We start from the raw sequence: 19,391 nt of genomic DNA on the forward strand, positions 1-19,391 counted from the left end.
GTTCCTAAAGGCGGAGGCGTGTCTGTCCTGGCTGGGTGGCTGGGAGACCCTGGGCAAGGGGTGTTTTCAGTTCAGTCAGTCCTATCTCAGGTTGGCCAGAGCTGGGCCAAGCTCCTTTCTGATACAGAGAAGAGCTTTCTTTGACTTCCAGTGTCCTCACCTCTCTCCCCCTACACCCCCACAAATGCAATCACCTCAGCAGCTACTTCCTGAGCATTTACTCTGTGCAAAGTGCTTCCTCCAGAGACAGGTAATTGGTGCAGAGACTTTTTTTTTTTTTTTTTAATATCAGCTGATTAGACCTAATGGTTTCCATGGCTGCTCAAACAAAGCCCAGAAAAAGACCTGAAAATTCTCAGAAAAGCCCTAGGAGACAGCACGCCCCCCAACCCCAGAATGCAGAACACCACACTGTGCCCACCCCTGGGATGCCGCTCTGAAGAGGGAAGACCAGATCTCTCTAAAAATGCCAGCCTCCAAAAGGGTAGTGACTGGAGCCCTCAGAAGAGCTAAGATCTTTTTTTTCCTCCCTCTGGAATCAATGTTGCCATCGTTTATCAACTGACAGTGCTGTTTGGTGAGCCATGAGATTAAAAGGATGATGAAATAATGACAGCAAATCTGGAAAGAAGAGAGGAGTGGTGCCTGGGGTTCTGATATCTCCCACATTCCAGCACTCGGGGAACTCGGGTCACCGTCTGTCAAGGTGCCAGTTGTCCTGCGCCCAGGAAGGGCGATGTCAAAGGAGAGACGCTGTTCTGAGGGCAGGGAGGATGAGAAGGGGTCCAGCTCCTGGCCGTGGTGTTTTCAGAAGGCCTTGCCTGCTTTGACAAAAGCCAAAGAAAGGAAGAGAAAGATGAACAGCAGTCACAGGGCTGCTGTGACAGGCCCGGGGTCCAGCCATTTGCTGGACCTGAAAAGATGCTGCTGGCCCCTCAGTGAAGAGGCTGGGCTTGAAAGAAATGGACACAACAACTGCGTGAGCGAGGTGGAGAAGAGGCGCGGCTCTCATTGCCAGGCTGGATGGATGGTCTCACCAAGGGGGGAACCCCAATCCCCAGCTCCAGGGAGAGGCCGAGGGTCATGGACACATTTCATTCTAGACTCAAGCTTTTTCCCTTTTCCCACCTGAAGCATTTTCTCATACAATGAGGTCAGGAGAGAAATGTTTCCAAGGCTGGGACCATGTTCCCAAGGCTGGGACTGTGTAAAGGTCACATCCGTGTAAAGTTCGCCCTCCCTTTGGCACCCCCCAGACACAGGCGCATCCCCCGTGGCCCAGGCAGGAGCAGAGGGGCCTCACTAGCAGCCTCCAGGAGGACAGGGTGCACAAGGGTGTGGGGCACTGGCTGGGGGTCAGAAGTTCAAGGTCTCTGCTGGTTCTGAAATGCAGTTTCCTTCCCAAGGCACCACCCCTGTCTTTGGCCAGTGTTCCAGGAAAATCGGTCCCAGCCTCCCCACTTCCAACCCCCAACCCCTGCTGCCAACATGCTTGGTCCCCTGCTCTCACTCTTCATCCTCCTTTCTCTTCTCCCGGAGCCAGGCGGGAGGTCAGATCATCCCCTTAGAGGCTAAGAAGGCATTTGGGGAACAGCAGGTGGCCCTATACAGGGAGGGCTACAGGGGAGACCTTGCAGCTCTGAGAGCCTGCCTGTGCCAGCAGCGCCCTCCAGGGCAGGCCTGGGTGATGAACTTTCCTGCCCCGTAGCACAAAGCAGGCCCAGGCCTGCCTGGGCCTGAGGACACATCAGTCTCCTGCTCCCGCCTCTTGTACTAATGGGGCTTGGGCCCCAACTCACACCAGGGGGAAACCTGGCCCTGCCTGCCTTGCCGCAGGCATCCTCCTGCTAGTGTAGGTGCTGAAGATAGTGGAGACTCAGCCCAGCCAGGGCCCGGGGGCCCCCCTCTCATCTTTTCTGCCCTCAGCATCCCAACATCTTTCCAGCATCCTTTCTAAGAACAAGCTTCCAACTGTCTGCTGTCTCACGGCCCCCCAAGCCAGGGATGGGGCCTGAAGCTAGGTCCGCTCTGAAACCCCATCCCTTCCTGGTCCAGCCCCTCTGAGCCAGCCATGCAACATAATGAGAGAGGATGTTCCAGGGCACCCAGCCTCCTCCACCCGCTAGAAGCACGTGAGGACACAGGGCTTGGGCCACCACTTCTGTCTAGAATCTCCCTCCTGTGGGCGGCCGACCTGACCCTTGCAGCCTCTAACTAGCCAGAACAACCTCATTGACCTCAGCGTTGATGAGTGTATTTTGTGGCATTTAAGGCAGGTTTCAAGTTAAAAAAAAAAAAAATCCTGACACTTCTTTGGTTAAGTGGTTTACCCTTTGTGGTAATTAGATGTAGTGATTGGAATCTCTTTTCTATTACATGGCAATTTTCCTTTAAATTTCCCCTGAAAAAAAAAAAAAAGGAAAGAAGGCAGCAGGGCCAGGCGAGCCATTTGCATTTTGCGAATGAGGCCTCTTGTAAGCTCAGCTCAGGCGTGGGGCCCAACGTATGGAATGCTTAAGAGATTACTAAGAATAAAATCTATTAATTAGTCATACTCAATTCCGCAGACACGATGTGCATCAAAAGTTTCTTTTCTTCCCTTTTCTCCTTCCCTCTTCCTGCGGCCTCCCACAGAAGCCTCCATCTTCTCTAAATTGGCTCCTGCTTCCTGGACCACCTCCCGTTAACATGGCGGCTGCGTGGCCGACTAGGGGGCCTCTGGGGTTTGGGGGTAGGAGCTGGGTCACCGGCTCCCTCCCGCTCTGGGTGACGCTGGCAGGGGAGGTGACAGTGGCTGGGGGACCCAGGCTTCCCCACCCGAAGTCCGAAGCTTACGCCTGCCTGTGCCTCTTCCTTCCTCAATGGGCACTGGGCCTCCTCTCCCCTCCCCTAGGGGTCCAGGGAAGCCCACCAGCCCCAGCAAGGAGTAGAGTAAGAAAGGTCAGGGAGAGCTTCCAGGGAGATGCAGGGAAAGCAGGTTTTGCGAATCCACAGCCTCTGCCTCTGTTTCCCCTTCTGTAATGTAGGGGTGGGCTGAGGCCGGGTCTAGCTTCACCCAGAAAAGATGGGGGCTCCAGAAGCCCAATGGGGGCTCCCCCACCATCTGCTGATTCTGGAAGGTTCTGGTTGGCCCAAGGCAGGTGACGGAGGCCCAGAGTGACAGGGACAGGGCAGGTGAGGGATCCTGGGGAGCTGAGGGAGCTGACTGGGCAACGTGCCAGGGCTGCATCTGAGCATCCCTCCTTCACGCCCTCAGAGCTGTGGAGTAAGAGGAGGACACCGCCACCCCCGCCAATGGCAGCTCAAGTCCCAAAGCCAGCCCACTCCAGAAATCTGCTTCCAGCTGAACGTGCCGGGGAGGACGGGGCTTCTGAGCCTCGCACTTATGAAAAATACAACAAGGAAAATTGGATGCGGCAGACAGGGAGCAACGGAGCTGGGAAGGCAACCAGGAGGGAGCTGGGGCATCCGGAAGGAGGGGCCTCGGGGCGCATGGCAGCCTGAGCCCCAAGGGCCAGACCACACTCGCAGGGCCACGGCTCAGGCTGGGTCAGCTGGGGGTGTCCCCTGCGCCCATGTCCCCCATCACTCAGATCAGTGCAGGTGACAGGCAGCGGATGCCTGGCTCTGGATCTGCGCCAGGGTGAATGCTAACAAGCAATTCACAGCCCTGCACAGGCCTTCTAGAATGCAGACAGAGGAGGCATCTTTTTTCTTAAGGAGGGATAAAAAGGCTCAAAAATGAAAATCATTACCGTTTACAAGCAAGGGAGCCTGCTAAATTGATTAGGAGAGATTGAACTCCTGGAGGTGAAGGGAAAGGGGGATTTTTCGCATTTTTTGAACCTGTCCCCAGTGGCCAAAGGCAAAGCAGGGATTTTTCTGGGCCTGGCTGGTGGGGAGCTGGGGTCTCTGAAGGCTGACACCACGCGTGCCCCAGCGCTAGCTCCGGATATGCTGGTTGGACAGAGCCTGGGCTCGAGCTCAGGGTGGGGCGGGTGGGGAAGCAGTTCTGCCTCCATCGAGTGCCGTGCGCAGCCCCTGGGACGAGGTGGGGGGGCTACGTGGCCCACACAGGTCACTCAGAAGCTGCCCTGGCCCGCAGGCAGAGGCCCTGGCCCGCAGGCAGAGTCTCTCCCCTGCCCTCCAGATTCCATCTGCCTTCGGGGTGAAGAGCTAGGGGAAGTGGCCGGGCTAGTCCCTTCGTGAGCAGGACTCTCAAGCCACGAGTCCTTCTGCTTCCTTTCTGTTCCAGGGTGGGTCTGTCTCTGATCCATTCCCTGCAGCCAGTGAAAGGGAAATGGGGCCAACGGTAAAGGGAAAACTGAAGTCAAGGAAGAGAAATCTGGCCCAGCAAAAAGAATCAGGCAGTGAGCTCTTTGTCACTGGCCGCATTCAAGCACTTGATGGGGAGGTGGCAGATGTTAAGCCAACGCCTGGTTCTTTGAGGAGAAGATCCTGGTTCCCACTCTCACTTTACCATCCCTGAGGACCCTTTAAGGAAGATATCGAGAGACTGCTCAAAACGACCAGTGTCCCCTGAAAATAGCAGGTCAGGGCCATCTCACAGCCAGGCCACCCAGCCCCGTCAAAGAGTCGCTTTTGCCACCAGACAGCCTGCAAAATCCCCATCCTCAGTGTCTAAGAGGCGCCGGGAGAGGAAGTTCAGACACGCGCCGCCCCATCTAGGAGTCTGGACAGGCAGGGAGCGCAGAGGGTGACCCACCACCTGCGCTGGCTCTCTTGGGGCCGCTAGGGGGCCGCCTCCCAGGCACTGCCGCTCCCCGTCCCAGGCTGCCTCCTGGCCATCCTCGGTGCCAGGACCCGCGCCCCCCTGAGCTCCCACCACCATCCCACTAGCTGTTCTCCCAACAGCATGCTCACAGCTGCCGGCTTAATACACCCGTCCCAGCCAGTGTGACGGCTGCCTGGGGCACTTTTCACTCTACATTTTTAAGCATTTACCATTTCTTTTGAAATGTTCCAAGTAGTTGCCTGAAATATCCACATTCGCTTCTTTAAAAACACTCAGGAAGCTTCCCTTGCCTCTTGATTCTCCCTCCCTTTACTTCCTCCCTCCCTTTGCATTTTTTTTTTTTTTTTTTTTTGGGCTGTACGGGCGCCTCTCACTGATGTGGCCTCTCCCGTCGCGGAGCACAGGTTCCGGACGCGCAGGCTCAGCGGCCATGGCTCACGGGCCCAGCCGCTCCGCAGCATGTGGGATCTTCCCGGACCAGGGCACGAACCCGTATCCCCTGCATCGGCCGGCAGACTCTCAACCACTGCGCCACCAGGGAAGCCCTCCCTTTGCATTTTTAACCCAATGTTTTTCTCTAGTTTCGGAAATTCTATTATCACTGGGGTCAGGCCCATTTTTCTCACATTAATATGATTTCCAGGATTGCCCAAGACCCCGCCCCACCTCCCATGCTGCAGGGGCAAAGCCCACCTTTCCCCACGTCTCCCCTGGGGACACCATGCCCGGGCAGATCTTCAGCCGCTGGGTGGGCAGCTGCTGCCTTGCTCCCCGCTGGAGAGGCTGGCAGGCCAGGGGCTTCTGACACCACTGCCACTGCCCCTCCCACTGTGCTGATGGCACAGGGGGTCCTGTGGGGGGCTGACCCGGCCCCCACTTCCTGGCAAAGCCAGTCCCTGAGGCACTGTGGCCATCGGAGCCACCACGGTGCCATGGCCCCTGTCCTTCCCACTCCCACCCACGCCACCCCCCACCTGAAGGCCCAAAAGTCCAAGCCCAGAGGGTCCTTGCAGGAACATCTTTCCTGTCACCGCCCCTAAATCTCTTTTACAGCAGTCAGGGTTGACGGCCGCTCGCTCGGGCAAGATGCCAGGTCCCTGCGCTCCTCCGCGCTGGGTCACTGAGGCCCAGCACAGTGCGGGGCACACAGGGGTGTCACTCATCTCTTCCTCCCTCCTCTCTTGTCCCTGGGGCTCAGTGCAAAGGGCCCAGGCGGGTGTGTTGGCAGCGGCCTTCCTCTCATCCTGCACCCACGCCGCTGGCAGCCTGGCCCCAGGAGGGACTCCTTCTCCCTGAAGCATCTCACTCCACCCTCCCTCAGACCCGCGATCACCAGCTGTGAGCCTGATGGGGAAATCCAGCCGCTTGGGGAGATCTGGCCGCCACCCGGGGTGACCCGGTTCCCCCTCTCCGAGCCAAGCCTCAGGTGGGTGACGAGGGGGGCAGAGAACTGGGTGTCCCACCCCCCCGTGTCTGATGCTTCTGTCGAGAGTCCCCGCACCCGAGCCGCCCACCTGGAGGAACTAACCAGGCTTTCTCCTCAAGATGGAGGAAAACAAATGGAACACGAGCCAACGATCAAAGCCACAGCAGACACGGGACTGCCACGTGCTCATCTCCCAGGAGCCAATGTCCAGGGCACCTCTCACCTGCCCTGTGCAAAGGACATGCTTGCAGAGGGTCCCAGAAACCACCCACCTCTGGCTGGTCCCGCTTTCAAAAGGTTCTGCGTACCCAGGAGGAAGACACACACAAAACTCTGAAACTGGCTTAGATATTTTTACCCGACCCAGAACACCACCTGCCTGCAGGCCAGCGGCCTCAGCTGAGATGCCCACCTGGCATTCAGCTCCTGAAGAGATGCTGAGAGCCGTGGGGAGGAAGCAGAAGCGCCTGGTGTTTAGAGGTTTGTCATCTGAGAGGGAGAGAAGCGGGGAGATGGGGTTGAAGGTTGGGGACAGCTGCAGGGCTGCGAGCCAGAGAGACAGTGCAGTTGTGCGATTCTGCTGGCTGGAGCGGACGCCCCCTAATTATGAATGTCACAAGGCGGATGTGAACGGAGAGGCAAAGGAGAAAAGTAAACTAGAAGAAACCCCATGTGTAAGCCCTGCGGAGCAAACGTCTTTAACAGCCACCAACAGCAATTCCCCTTCCCAGTGTTCAAAGGTTACTGTATCTGGTGAGGTGTGGAGTGCTAAAGCGCTCGCTCGGGGGCTACCCAGCGCTGTACACAGCAGAGTCCATCCCTGGCGCCTGGGGAGGAAGAGCGCAGGGAGGGGTCCTGAGCCAGACCCTGGTGAATGGAGGGTCCGCTGCAGAAGGTGGATGCCTGGCCAGCCAATGGCATGGGGAGGACGGGGCTGTGAACAAGGTCCCTTCTGTCAACGGAGGGACCCCTGCTAGGGGCACCCCTGGCTTTCCTTGAGCCCCTGCCCTTTCCTACCTGCAGAATCAGCCCAGTGGGGCCATCTGGCCACCCGCTCCTTGGCTTCTTCCTTTTTCTCTGAAGGGCAAAGCAACCTCGGGGGTCTGAGTGATGGGACCAGTCCCGCTGCTGCCTGCTGCCATCTGGCACCTGGCTGGTTGACTTGGCCTGGCCCCAGGCCCACCCGCTTCCCTCCCAACCTCACCACCAGACACACAAACACCCACCACGACAGCAACACAAACCAAAGTGCACTGCGAACTGCCCTTGGGCCTCCTTCTTGTAGGTGCCTTGAAACTTCAGTGTTGAGATGAATGTGATGAACTATTTGGTCCTATTTTCTGTTTGTCTGTTTTCATATAAAATGTCCAAGTCCACTTTCCTTGTCCTTTCTTGAAATAAATAGAAAGATTTAACTTTTACAGTCCTCTCAGCTGCTGACTCTCAGCTCGCGGCCCAGCGTGCCAGGGGCCGGTGTCTGTCACCCACGTGGTCTTGGCTGCCCACACCCCCTCCCCAGGCTCCGCCCCAAGGGTCAGCCCCGCTGTCAGGGTCCACTGGAATAGAGGTGGTGGCTGGGAGGGATGGAAGCTCTGGGTTAGTATATTCCCTGGGCACCATGGGAACCAAGATAATGATTCTGCTGCAGGATGGAGAAGGGACCTCTGGCCCCATCCCATGGGCCCTGGGGAAGGCGACTGCCAGCTAAAGGCAGACTCCAAGAGGGTTTCCACGAGGAGATGTATTAATCGGAGCCATGGATTATCTCATAAGAGGCTCCGGCAACCATGTGGGCGCCCAGATAAGACTGGCACCATACGGGTGCTGGGGACACGGCTCTTCCTCCGCTTGCCTGGGTCCCGCCACCTCTAACACCCCTCATCCCCTAGATGCGCCCACCACATTCACAGCTCTCCAGGCCTAGCCAGATATCTCACACTCCAAAGAGGGGGAAAAGGAAAGAAATTGTTTTCTGTGAGAACAATAGCAGTTTCTGCCCGATTTAACATATAAAATAAGAGCTCATTACTTCTGCCTTAGCTCTGATTCCACATCTGGATACGGGTGAATGAGCTTCTCCTTACATGCCAAGGAAGCAAAGTTATTTCTGGATGTGCCTTGGTGGGAGGTGGCCTGGCTGGGGTGACACGGGGTGCTCTGACCCCACAGGTGCCCCTCGCCCCCGCATCCTCTTCTCTTGGTCCTCACTGCCGGCCCCCTGGAGGCAGGAGCAGCCCAGAGATCATTCTAAAGGGCGGCTCGCCACGTAGGCTTCGGGGAAAAGACCGAGTCTGTTTCCCCAAACTCTTCCTAGGGCCCAGAGCACAGTAGGTGCTCGGGAGGGCTGCCTGCTCTTCCTCACCTGACACTCACCTTTCTAGAACCTGATCAGCCAGCCAGTCAGTGAATATTTACTGAGGGCCGCCTATGTGCTGGGGCTGGGGCTGGGGCTGGGGCACCCTTCCAGCCTCATGGAGGGGGAGGGAAGGATGCTCATGGACGAGATCAGGGTGGGGAGGCTCTCTGGGAGCCAGGTCTCCACTGAGGGTGTTTCCTCAGATGAGAAGGACTTGGAGAGCAAGGGAGAGGGCCTGCCAGAAGCTCTGAGGCAGGGGGCACGAAGGCGAGTCCGATTCTGTCCCCCTCTGGAAGACTCCGCTTCCCCCATAAGCACAGGACCCATCTGCTGGCCACACCTCTGGTTCACTCCCCAAGCAGGCCCTGCCTGGCCAAGCGGGCTCTGGGTCTGTGCTGACTTCTCCACCGGGTGCCCGTGAGGGCCCTTGAAGATTCAACTCAGGCATTGTCTCTGGACAGGCTGCCCTCTCCGGGCCACACCGGCTGGTTCTCACCTGGACAGGTAACTGGTTCCAGCACCTCGCTCACTAGGGGCCCCTGGCCAGCAGGTCTTGCCTTCCACCCCTTCAGATCCCAGAGGGCACCGGCCTGGCACGCAGGAGGCACCGGAAACGTGAATAGAGGGAGGGAGTCAATAAACACCAGCAAATCAATCAACCAACAGATCAATCTGTCAATGCTGGGCCCAAGGAGGACGACTTTCCAAGAGCAGCAGCCCTGGCATCCCAGTTGCAAGGCAGTCTCTACTTCTCCTCCCACCCCTCCAGGCAGGGGGAGCCTCGGACGGGGCTGACCCAGCTCGCCTGACCCTCCACACACTGGCAGCAGCACCACAGACCAGGTGCCCCGGCCACTCTCTTCAAGCCGGAGCAGGGGGGCTGGCTTCCCAGACTGTGTTCCTGAGCCCCTAGAGCGAACAGAAGTTCTGCCCAGGAAGGGCTCATGGTCACACGCATTTGGGAACCACTGGATTAACGCCTGTCCTGGGGGCTCCTCGGGCAGGGCCTCGGAGTCCCTCAGAACTGGCTGAGACCCACAGGCTCCACCACCCACTCCCTGTGCTCTGTAAAGCGTACGCATGATGACAGCTCACTGCTCCCATTTTTCCCACCACGACAGCACCGACGCTGCTGATGTGTGCCGGGGCCTCCGTGAGAATGCTGCTTTCCCCCCCACTTGTCCGGGAGTGCAGGCCCCATCCCTGGCGCCCCCGGGGTTTACCCAGCATCCCTGGCCCCCAGGTACAGGTGCTGAGCTGGCAGGCACTTCTCCCAAGGAGGCAACAGCCAAGTGCCCCCAGGTCTGCACAGAGGAGAGACGTCGGAACAGGGCCTGTTCTCCAAGCCACCGCGACCACACCCAAGGTCTGCGGCCTGCTCCCGAAACCTGCTAGACGGGCTCTCAGGCTGACCCGAGCTTTTGGCTTCTGGACAACAGGGCTGGGGATGGGGGTTTTAATAAGTGGCCCGGGGGGCTGGAGGCCCAGACAGGGTTGGGCCCCACAGGAGGAAATCACCAGGAACCACGGGGGAGGTTCCAGGACCTGTATTTCAGGTCAATGGAAAGAAGACCCTCCAAACATAACTGACCCTTTCTGAAGAGGAGGAGGCGGTCTGAGCCGTAGTGAGGCCCAGCCTCACAGGAGGGCAAGCAGAGCTGGCCGGCCCCTCAAGGGGGTGCAAGTTCTGGGTGGTGGAGGCAACAGGCTGACAATGAAGAGCCCCTGTCTCCCTAGCACATCTTCAGATGGACCCTGGGGGACAGGGTGGTCTCCCCACAAACCCGGGACTCCTCCTGCTGCAGCCTCCACTCCAGCCAAGCAGTTTCCAGCCCTTTCCTTCCCAAAGAAATCTCAGGACCCACATATTGCTGAGGTTACGGATATGTATGGGGCAAGTCCCCTGAACAGCTGCTCAGCAGACAAGCGGCACCCCAAAGTCCAGCGCCCCTGCTTCATGTGTCCAACTCCTGCTGTTCCGTCAGGCTCAGGACTAAAAGTTCCAGTTCAAGTGGGATGATGAGTGGGTGGCCGCCATCCCCGTCCCTGGACGCTGCTCTTACCTGGCTACCACCAGGTTCCAGAAGCTTCCCTCCTCCTGCCCACACTTCCTAGGAGGGGTCCCTGCCCTCATCAAGCATCCTGAAGAAGCGACCAAACCCGGGAAGGGTCTAACACCCCAAATCCCACCCCACACCCAAATTCCGAGGCCAGTTCTTAACACCCTGCATACAAAGCCCTGGTCGGATCTGAGGTCCCCAGCCAGCCCCAAAATGCTGCCTCAGAAGGGCTGGGTGGGGACTTCCCTGGTGGCGCTCCCAATGCTGGGGGCCAGGATTCGATCCCTGGTTGGGAAACTAGATCCCACAGGCATGCCGCAACTAAGAGTTTGCATGCCACAACTAAGGAGTTGGCGAGCTGCAACTAAGGAGCCTGACTGACACAACTAAGACCCAGTGCAACCAAATAAATTAAAAAAAAAAAGAAGGGCTGGGTGGAGCTTGCTCATCACTCTCAGGCGCCCCCAGCCCACCTGCTGGATGCCTCCCCTCCCCTCCTCCACACCCCTCGGCCTCTTGTCAGCACCTGCTTCTGCACGGCCTGCCACACCCAGGTCCGGTACCGGCACCTCCAAGGGACCCTCTCCTCCCAAGGCAGAGGAAGTAGGATCCCTCGAGCCGCTAACGGACAGCACAAGTGAAAAGCCGGCACTCCCCCCTCGGAGACTTACAGAGGAAGTGAAGTCTTATTTGCACTGCTGCCAAGCCTGGGACGCGATGAAATGATGCCTCGGGGAGAGACCAGCCGGCTCCCTGTGGAAGCCGCGGCATCGGAGCTGGACTTATTAAAAGCCACAGTGGCCACATTTCAACCTGTTTCAGGTGTTAAGTAATTTACTGCCACCCAGAATTCGGTGGCAGGTTTTTATCATTTTTATTTCCGTGATGCAGGCCCAATGTCCCTGCACAGGGAACTGCGGGTCTAAATGCTCCCTGCACCCCCAGTACTGCGATGAAAATGGGGGAGCAGGGGCCTGGGAGGGGGTGAGGGTGGAGGCTGGCGTGGAAGCAGATGCCCCGATTCTCTCCCGGGTTACACCAGGCTTGGCTCAGCGTGACAAGGAGGACCGGCTCTAAGATACCCCCATGACCCCACATTTAGGGACTCAGTGATCCCCCAAAGACCCTGCGGGTGTTTTCTGAAGGCAGCAATAGTGTAAGCTCTGTGAGAGCAGAGGCTACCTCTTTCAGGACCTGTCCACCAACCACACACTCAACAGCGCCACACTGCTTCTCACTGCTTTGCAGATCGTGCGGTGAGGGACCCGTGCCCTGACCTTCCACGGCCTTGACCCTCTTGGGGAATGCACAGCCGCACATTCACAGAAAGCCAGGGACGGGGAGCCGTGTGGTGTGGGGCCCACAGGGTCACAAGCCTCGAGCGCCTTCTCAGCAGCGCTGGGCGGAGGACTGTTTGACGCCTGCTGGCTTTGGGGGGATTAAGCCTATTACTGAGGCTCCGGGGACTTATCCGACACCATTTCTGAGGCCCCCTTTCTCCACCTGTTTTCAGATACTCCAGGAAGACCAAAGGGAATCTTCAAAGTCCAGGCTGAGCCAAAAGCAGAGATTCTTTAATTAGCTTTCTCTTGGATGGGGGCCCTGGCGAATGGATTAGTTGTGGTGGCCAGAGAAAGGGGCTGCAGCCCCTCAGAGCTGAGATTACAAGCCCGGGTGAAGGGCTGGGGGGCCGTCACCAGGGATGGTGGCTCCCCAGGGGCTGGCAGGTGGAACCTGTCACCAGGAGGACACAGGAGATGTGCTCTCAGTGAGGCCTTCGTCCCTGGGAAGCTGGCACGGAGAGACGCCTGGCATGGCCGGGCTGTGTGCCTGAGTCTAATGAATGTGCCTCCTTCTCACGTGACGGCCCAGATCTGGAACTTCATAATCGGGGGGGATTTCCTAAAGGGGCACCCATCTGTGAGAGGCAAGGTAGTGCAGCCCGATGGTGCCCGGCACCAGACACCTGTCACTGCATTCCATCCTCACTCATCCCTGTTTTCAAGCAAGTAAACTGAGGCCCAGGACTAAGGCGCTTGCCCAAGGCCACGGGGACAGAGGTTAGTATGGGAGCTAGGTCCTGGCCAGTGAGACAGCCTGATTGGGGTCTGTGAACCCGAAGGGAAAGGCACAGGTACACCCCCACCAGAAATCGCTGCAGGGAAGTAAGCCTCCCCAGGCAGGCCTCCTCCAGGAAGCCTTCCCAGACCGGCCCACAGCACCTTGGACTCCCCTACTAGGCACTTACACCCTGTGTAAGTGGGACTTACACTAGTCCCACTCTACACTGAGTGTCTTTCAGAGGCAGGGATTGGGCCTTCATCATTGCATACTCTCTGAATGGAGGAAGGGGGACTGTGTCCTCCTCAGTCTGGGGGCATCCAGAAAGAGAAGGTGGGCAGGAGGCTGGGTCTTGGGAGTAGAAGGAGAGGGAGGACAGGGCCAGGAGAGGAGGCTGCCAGGCAACCCAGGAGCCGAGTTCCAGGCTGAGGTCTCCCCCAGGCCTGGGCTCTCCTGCTGGCCGGCTTTGCCCAGGCAGGCACATGAGGGGCAGGACGATTCCAGGACTTGGAGACCCAGATTCCTCGGGACTGAAGCCCTTTGAAGTAGGACTTGTACTCTCCCCCTTGGGCTTCCGCATCAAAGGCAGCTCTGCTGTGGTCAGGCCACGCTAGGCTCTACAGATAAGGGCTGCCCTCTTGGGGCAGGCAGCAGAAGGCGACTGGGCTCCCGCGGGCAGCCACCACCCACCCCAGCCTCCCTCTGGCTTCCCTGCTCCCGGGGCAAGAAGTTGAGCCACCCCCAGGGCACCACCTCAGGCCCCTGTCTGGGATGCTCCCCTGGGCACCCCCTTCCTGACCCTCCAGACAGGTCTGCCTCCAGGACCAAGTGCTGCAGGTGACCATGCCGCTCCCCTGGCTGCCTGGACCACATCTCCCTTGCTCGCCCTTGCAGCCTCAGCACCCAGCACCTGCTGAATGAATGAATGGCTGTGCTCTGGGGCATGTGGGAGGGATGCCTAACCCAGGGCAGGGCAGGTGCCTGGAGGAAATGACATCTAAGCCGGGGCCTGGCGCCTGACCAGAGTCAGCCAAGTGGAAGTGGGAGGAGAAGGTGCTCCAGGCAGCGGGGAGAGCCCAAGCGAAGGCCAGGAGGTGAGAGAGAACACGCAGTTATGAGACCCAAAATCATTTAGTTGGGCTGGAATGGGAGAGCGTAGGAGAGGGAACCAGAAACGGCAGGAGAGGTTCTGGGGCCGGACGATGAGGGTGAGCCAGTCACGATGCCTGGGGAGCCAAGGTCACTATTAGGGCAAGACCTTTCCGAAATCAAGGATGCCCTGGGGTGCTGGAAGAGGCCATGATATCAGCCAGGGCTGCCCAACTCTGGGGGCCCCCATTTCCATTGTGGCCTCTATGAATACCACCCCCCCCTCCCGTTGTGCAGTGCAGCCCAGGCACCAGCCATGAGGTTGCAGAGACAGCTGAAACCCAGAGGCACTGCCCAGCAGCAGGAAATGGCATCCACCCCACAAGAGGCCAGGCCCAGAAAGACCACAGCCAAGGAAGCGTGTGGATCCCTGGGGCCAGGGAGCTGAGGGTGGCAATGAGGCCAAACCCCCCAGGAGCACCCCCAGCGGAGGGCGTGGCATACCAGGGGCCACAAAGGCAGCAGTGGCCCTGCGGAGACCCCCTGTGAGCAAGGAGGAGTTCTTTGTGTTTTCTGGGATAAAGCAAGTATTTCCAAGCACCTACTGTGTGCCGGTTGGTGCGAGCTGCAATGCAATGGTGAGCCCAGCAAAGGCCTGTTTCCAGCACCTCGCCTGTGCGTATCAATACTTCCAGCCTCTGCCTCTTCTCCAGCCGTGGACAATGATGTCTCTTATTTCGATTAGGCTTTTTCTGATTGCTGGTGAAGTTCTGCATCTTTTCACTTGTTTACTGGCCATTTGTTTTTCTCCAACCGGGAATTGCCTGTCCATATCTTTTGCCCACTTTTCTTATTGATTTGTAGGAGCGCTTCGCGTATCAAGAGAGAAGTAGAGAAGCAGCCTTCGCCTGGGGCAGACCCTCAGGGCCTCCCTTGAGGGTCCTCAGGCCCAGGAAAGGGGGGAGGATTTGCGTGGGCTTCTGAATGCTCCCACTGCATCTCTACACCCTGCCCAGCTCCCAGGGGGCCAACTCTGCTCAAAGATGAAGCATCTTCTGCAGGTGGGAGCCCCTGCCAGACCTGCATCTCAGCTGGCAAAACCCAGGCTTATTTTTTACTGCACTGAGAAGTCTACACTGCCAGCAGCTGGCAGGGTGCCCCGGATGGCACCTGAGGGGAGCCAGCTGGTATAGCTGGGCATCCAGGAAGAAGGGATGACCATCCCAGTCCAGTTCAGCGGGACCCAGCCGACAAAAGAGGCAAGTCCCAAAGCCTCAGGCTGACCCTCCCAACAGAATTCCAGGGCCCCCTCTGGTGCACACCATCCCTGCCCCCCTTCCAGCTATGACAGTCCCCCTTCCAGCTATGACAGTCCCCCTTCCAGCTATGACAGTGACCCAGGCGTGGAGGACACATGTGAGCCCTGCCCCTTCACCCTCAGCCATCTGACCTTTCAGGGCTAGAAGCAAACCTGTGGTTCATCCCCCTCCAGTGCTTTCCACATTTCAGCAGACAAACAGTGCAGGCCATAAAACTGCTTTCCAAAGCCTATAAAGGCAATAACACTTAGGGAGCCAGGAACAAAAAAACACAACCCTCCTTTCTCGGAGTAATGGCTGTCGAGAGTCCTCGTGGGGCCCTTTCAGTAGCTGGGGTGGCAGACGCGGGGACCAGCCCACAGAACTCCCTCCACCAAGTGGTAAAATGACCACTCAGCACATGTTCCGACAGGGCCACGGCAGCCAGGGAGGCTGCAAACTTCCCGCTTATCTTTTCTGACTACCCTGAGCCCAGCTGCACTGGCTCCCCAAAACCAGGGAGGGCTCACTGGCACCCTGTGACCACCCCTCTCCCACCCGCCACCTGGCAGAAGAGTCAGACTGCAGATTACAGGCCACCTGGTGCCGGCCAAGGTCACCCCCCTGCTCTGCGCCATGCTTGGGTGAGCCTCCCGGGAGGACAAACAACACCGCCACAAAGGTGGTCACGATGACCTCTGCATGACAGAAGGGGAGTTCCCTGACCTCCCCCAAGCTCTCCAAATACCCTCATCCTGGGCTGACACCATGCCCACTCACCAGACACCTAGAACTACGAGTGGTTGCCATGAGCCCACTGCCCCTCATTCATTCATTCACTCACTCATTCATTCAAAGGTGATTTGACGTAGGGGAAAGTACCCAGGATCTAGTTCAAGCTTCCGGACTGTCTGGAGACAAGTCACTTAATATCCCAGCACCACTGCTTCCCAACCTGAGAAGCGGGAATACTAAAAGGCAGCTCCCAGGTCATTGTTATGATGATTATCCTGGGCTCAGAGAACTGCTGGAAGAGGAGGGGACCAAGGTCTGGGTCTGTGGGGCAGGAGGCTGGGCCAGATCTGAGGGCAAAGTGCCAGGGGCAGGCCTGCCAGCCAGAGGGGAGGGGGCCAGTCTGGAGACAGGGGGATAGTCAAAATGACCCCAACAGTCCCTTCCAGACAAGGATGAAACAGGGTCGGAGGACAGGGCATCCAGGCCCTAAAAATCCCACCGTCAGGGCAAATCCATTGTGCAGCCAACAGATCCACAGACAAGGGTAAGAGAGGGACCCCCTCCCCCTGGGGACTGTGGGGACCCCCTCAGAAGTCACTCCTTCCTCCTCCTTTTCCTCCAGGATCAAAGCACATCGCGACATGGAATTAGCCGCAAGCTCAGCCTCTGGCTTAACCACAAAGAGGTGGAGAGAAGTGAGTATCTTCTAACCAAGGACGCCCCCCACAAAGGGGCCCGCAGAGTCACTGTGGGAGCACGAGAGGTGGGGAGGTGGGGGGCCAGCCCATGGGAGCTTGGGGTGGGCTCCAAGGGCCTCTCCAGGCTGGCTGTGGGGCTGAGAGGCGGCACTTGCATGGAGAGCCTCTGTGGCTCTGGAATTTATGCAGCTGCCTGTGTGATTCCTAGGGCGAGACGCATCTCCAGGCCGCTTTTCTCAGCGGGAACAAGTCTTTTCTTCAAATTGATGGTGACACATTTTTAAACTCCGGTATTAAGGAGGGAAAGATTTTGCCGCCCCCCCGCCCCGGGGCAACCCTTATTAGTCCCTGGCTCATCTGAGCGAAATCCCAGTGGCGGACCCAGTGGGCCTGCACAAGGCAAGAGGCCCAGAGGCCAGGCCGCTGACAAGGCAATGGGCAGCGACAAAAGAGACGGCAGAGGGGCCTCCCACATCCGGAGCAAAGCACTTAGAGATGGCACTCTGGAGCAAGGGATGAAGCATCTGTAGGGGTAATAAAGAAGAGTTGGGGGCTTCCCTGGTGGCGCAGTGGTTGAGAGTCCACCTGCCGATGCAGGGGACGCGGGGTCGTGCCCCGGTCCGGGAAGATCCCACACGCCACAGAGCGGCTGGGCCCATGAGCCATGGCCGCTGAGCCTGCGCGTCCGGAGCCTGTGCTCCGCAACGGGAGAGGCCACAACAGTGAGTGGCCCATGTACCACAAAAAAAAAAAAAAAGTGTTGGTAAGGGTGACAGAGGGAGACAATGGAGGGAAAAGGGACAGAGTAGAAAGAGAAAGAGGCATTAAGCTGAAATATAAATGGATTTCCAAGCTTAGAGTTACAGAACCTAAAATCTTGTTTCCCTTTTTGCTATGGCTGCCAGGAAGCTCAAAGCCACTTGTCATATTCAGTTGCAATAGACTTGTTCCAATGGCCTAGCTTTGAGGTGTCTTATGGGTGGGGCCAAGGTAAGTGTCAGGAGCCAAGCCGCCCAAGCAGCCACCAAGAGCATAACACACAAGGGCATGGTCCCTTAGTAGACCAGACACCAGCATCCCAAGGCAGGAGGTAGGGCTGAACAGACCCAGGAACCAGGCAAGAGGCCAGCAGGTCAGAAAGCACGTGCAAAGGGCATCCAGGCCAAAGGGTTCCAGGTGTGGCCAAGAGCACAGGGCACATTCTTATTGGATGCCCAGGTCAGCGTCCTCCTTGTGACTTGTTTCTTTTCATTCCTGTTTTAATCCTTCCCCGGTTTTATTATATCTGTTTTTCAATGGAAACAGGTAGGTTAAACGTTTTTAAAAAATCAATTCCAGCTCAAACGCCCACTTGCTCAGTGATAACAGTCACCATTTGTTGAGTTCCAGTGACTTGCCAGACATTTGCATGCATCTCCGTCCTCCAAACCACCTCCGGAGGGGGCAGCACTCTCCCAGGTTTACAGACGAGAAAACCGAGGCTCAGAGGGGAGGTGTATCCTGGTCAAGGTCACAAGAGCTCCTAAGTGGCCACAGCAGCCCTGGCCCCTAACATGCCCCCACTCCCAGCCCCTGAGTCCCAGAGCCCAGCACCCTGTTCTACGCACCAGAGGGGGCTCCCATCTGCCTTGTTAGGAGGCAGATGAGGCTGAGTCAAGGTCAAGGCCAGGGAGGCCAAGAGGTGGTCAGGTGACCCACAGAATTCCATCAACAACACTCTGGTCCCCTCCCTGCCAAACCACAAAGCTTCAGCCACAACCTGCCCCACCTTTGCATGACCCATGAGCCTCACCAGAAAGTTCCCGCCAGCTGCCAAGCAGGCCTTAGCTCCTTTGACAAAGCTGTAAGGCTCCCGTCACAAATGTCAATTCTGGGCCATTTGCTTCGTAGATTTTAACGTTCCTGTTTCTCCTCAACACCCTCAGCAAGGTAGCTCTTGCTTTTCAAAAGGGATGTGGCGTTTGATGATGTTTAAACCTACGTGAAATACAGCCAGGCGGCAATAATAAAACAGGCTCGAGCCCTGCTGGTAGGGGGATGGCTGACAGCCCGGCCTCTCTCTTCCCACATGCTACGCAGCCACCGCAGCTAAGCTCCTATTTTTATGGCAATTACAATGTCCGAAGAGGGGGAGACAGCAGCGAGGGGAAGGAGGAGGGTGGGTACCGCTCTACAGGACCACTTGTTGCCGCTGGGTGTGGGCTTTGGCTGATGGGGTTTTAATGAACCAAAGCGGGTGATGCCAGTCAGCCGTGTCCACCCCCCACTGCCACCCTCTCAGGGCCATCCGGGCTCACTGTCAAACCCGGGTCCACACCCAGTACCTGTCCTCCCCAGAGGCTGCAGCCCAAGCTCCTGGTTCCCAAGTCCTCATTGGCTCCTGACACTCCCACAAGGACATAAATATCTGTGGTCCCTCCCCTGCCCGATGTGCAGGCAGCAGGAGTTCCCGCCACTGTGCCCACCGGGCAGCCTGCTTTCACCCAGCAGTCCTCAGCAGAGATGAGTTGTTAGTTCCTGTCCTTTTGTGTCCCTCCTGGGGAACTGCTGTGCAGACATTCTTGGACAGCCCCCGCCACAGATGGGCACCGGCCATGTGCCAGCCCTGTCCAGGGATGGAGACCAGGGGTCAGTGGACCCTGATCCTGCCCTCCAGGGGCTCCGGTCTAGTGGGTGGTGCAGTGAGATACTTCACTAATAAGAACAATACTTATCATTTACTGAGCCCCTCCAGTGCGCAAGGCATTACAGGCACTAACTCATTTTTTCCTCTTCATCCTCCCATGAGGTGCACGTGTGGAAACTGAGGCCCGGAGAAGCAGCTAGTGGAACCAGATTTTACCCCAATCTATCAATATTTTGTGAGCTGGCTCTGAGGCCAGCCCGTGCCACACCCGTGGGGGGCTTCCAGC

At 57.8% G+C, this 19,391-nt stretch overlaps 1 protein-coding gene across 3 annotated transcripts in view; it reads right to left on the reverse strand.

Moving 5' to 3' along the window:
* MACROD1 (mono-ADP ribosylhydrolase 1) overlaps positions 1-19,391 on the reverse strand; it is a 152,318-nt gene that overhangs the window by 111,762 nt on the left and 21,165 nt on the right. The window lies entirely within an intron of this gene.

Source organism: Aethalodelphis obliquidens, unplaced genomic scaffold (assembly GCF_003676395.1).
Source record: "Aethalodelphis obliquidens isolate GAN/ISIS:26980383/991018 unplaced genomic scaffold, ASM367639v1 scaffold69, whole genome shotgun sequence".
In the NCBI taxonomy this organism is placed as follows: Eukaryota; Metazoa; Chordata; class Mammalia; order Artiodactyla; family Delphinidae; genus Aethalodelphis; species Aethalodelphis obliquidens.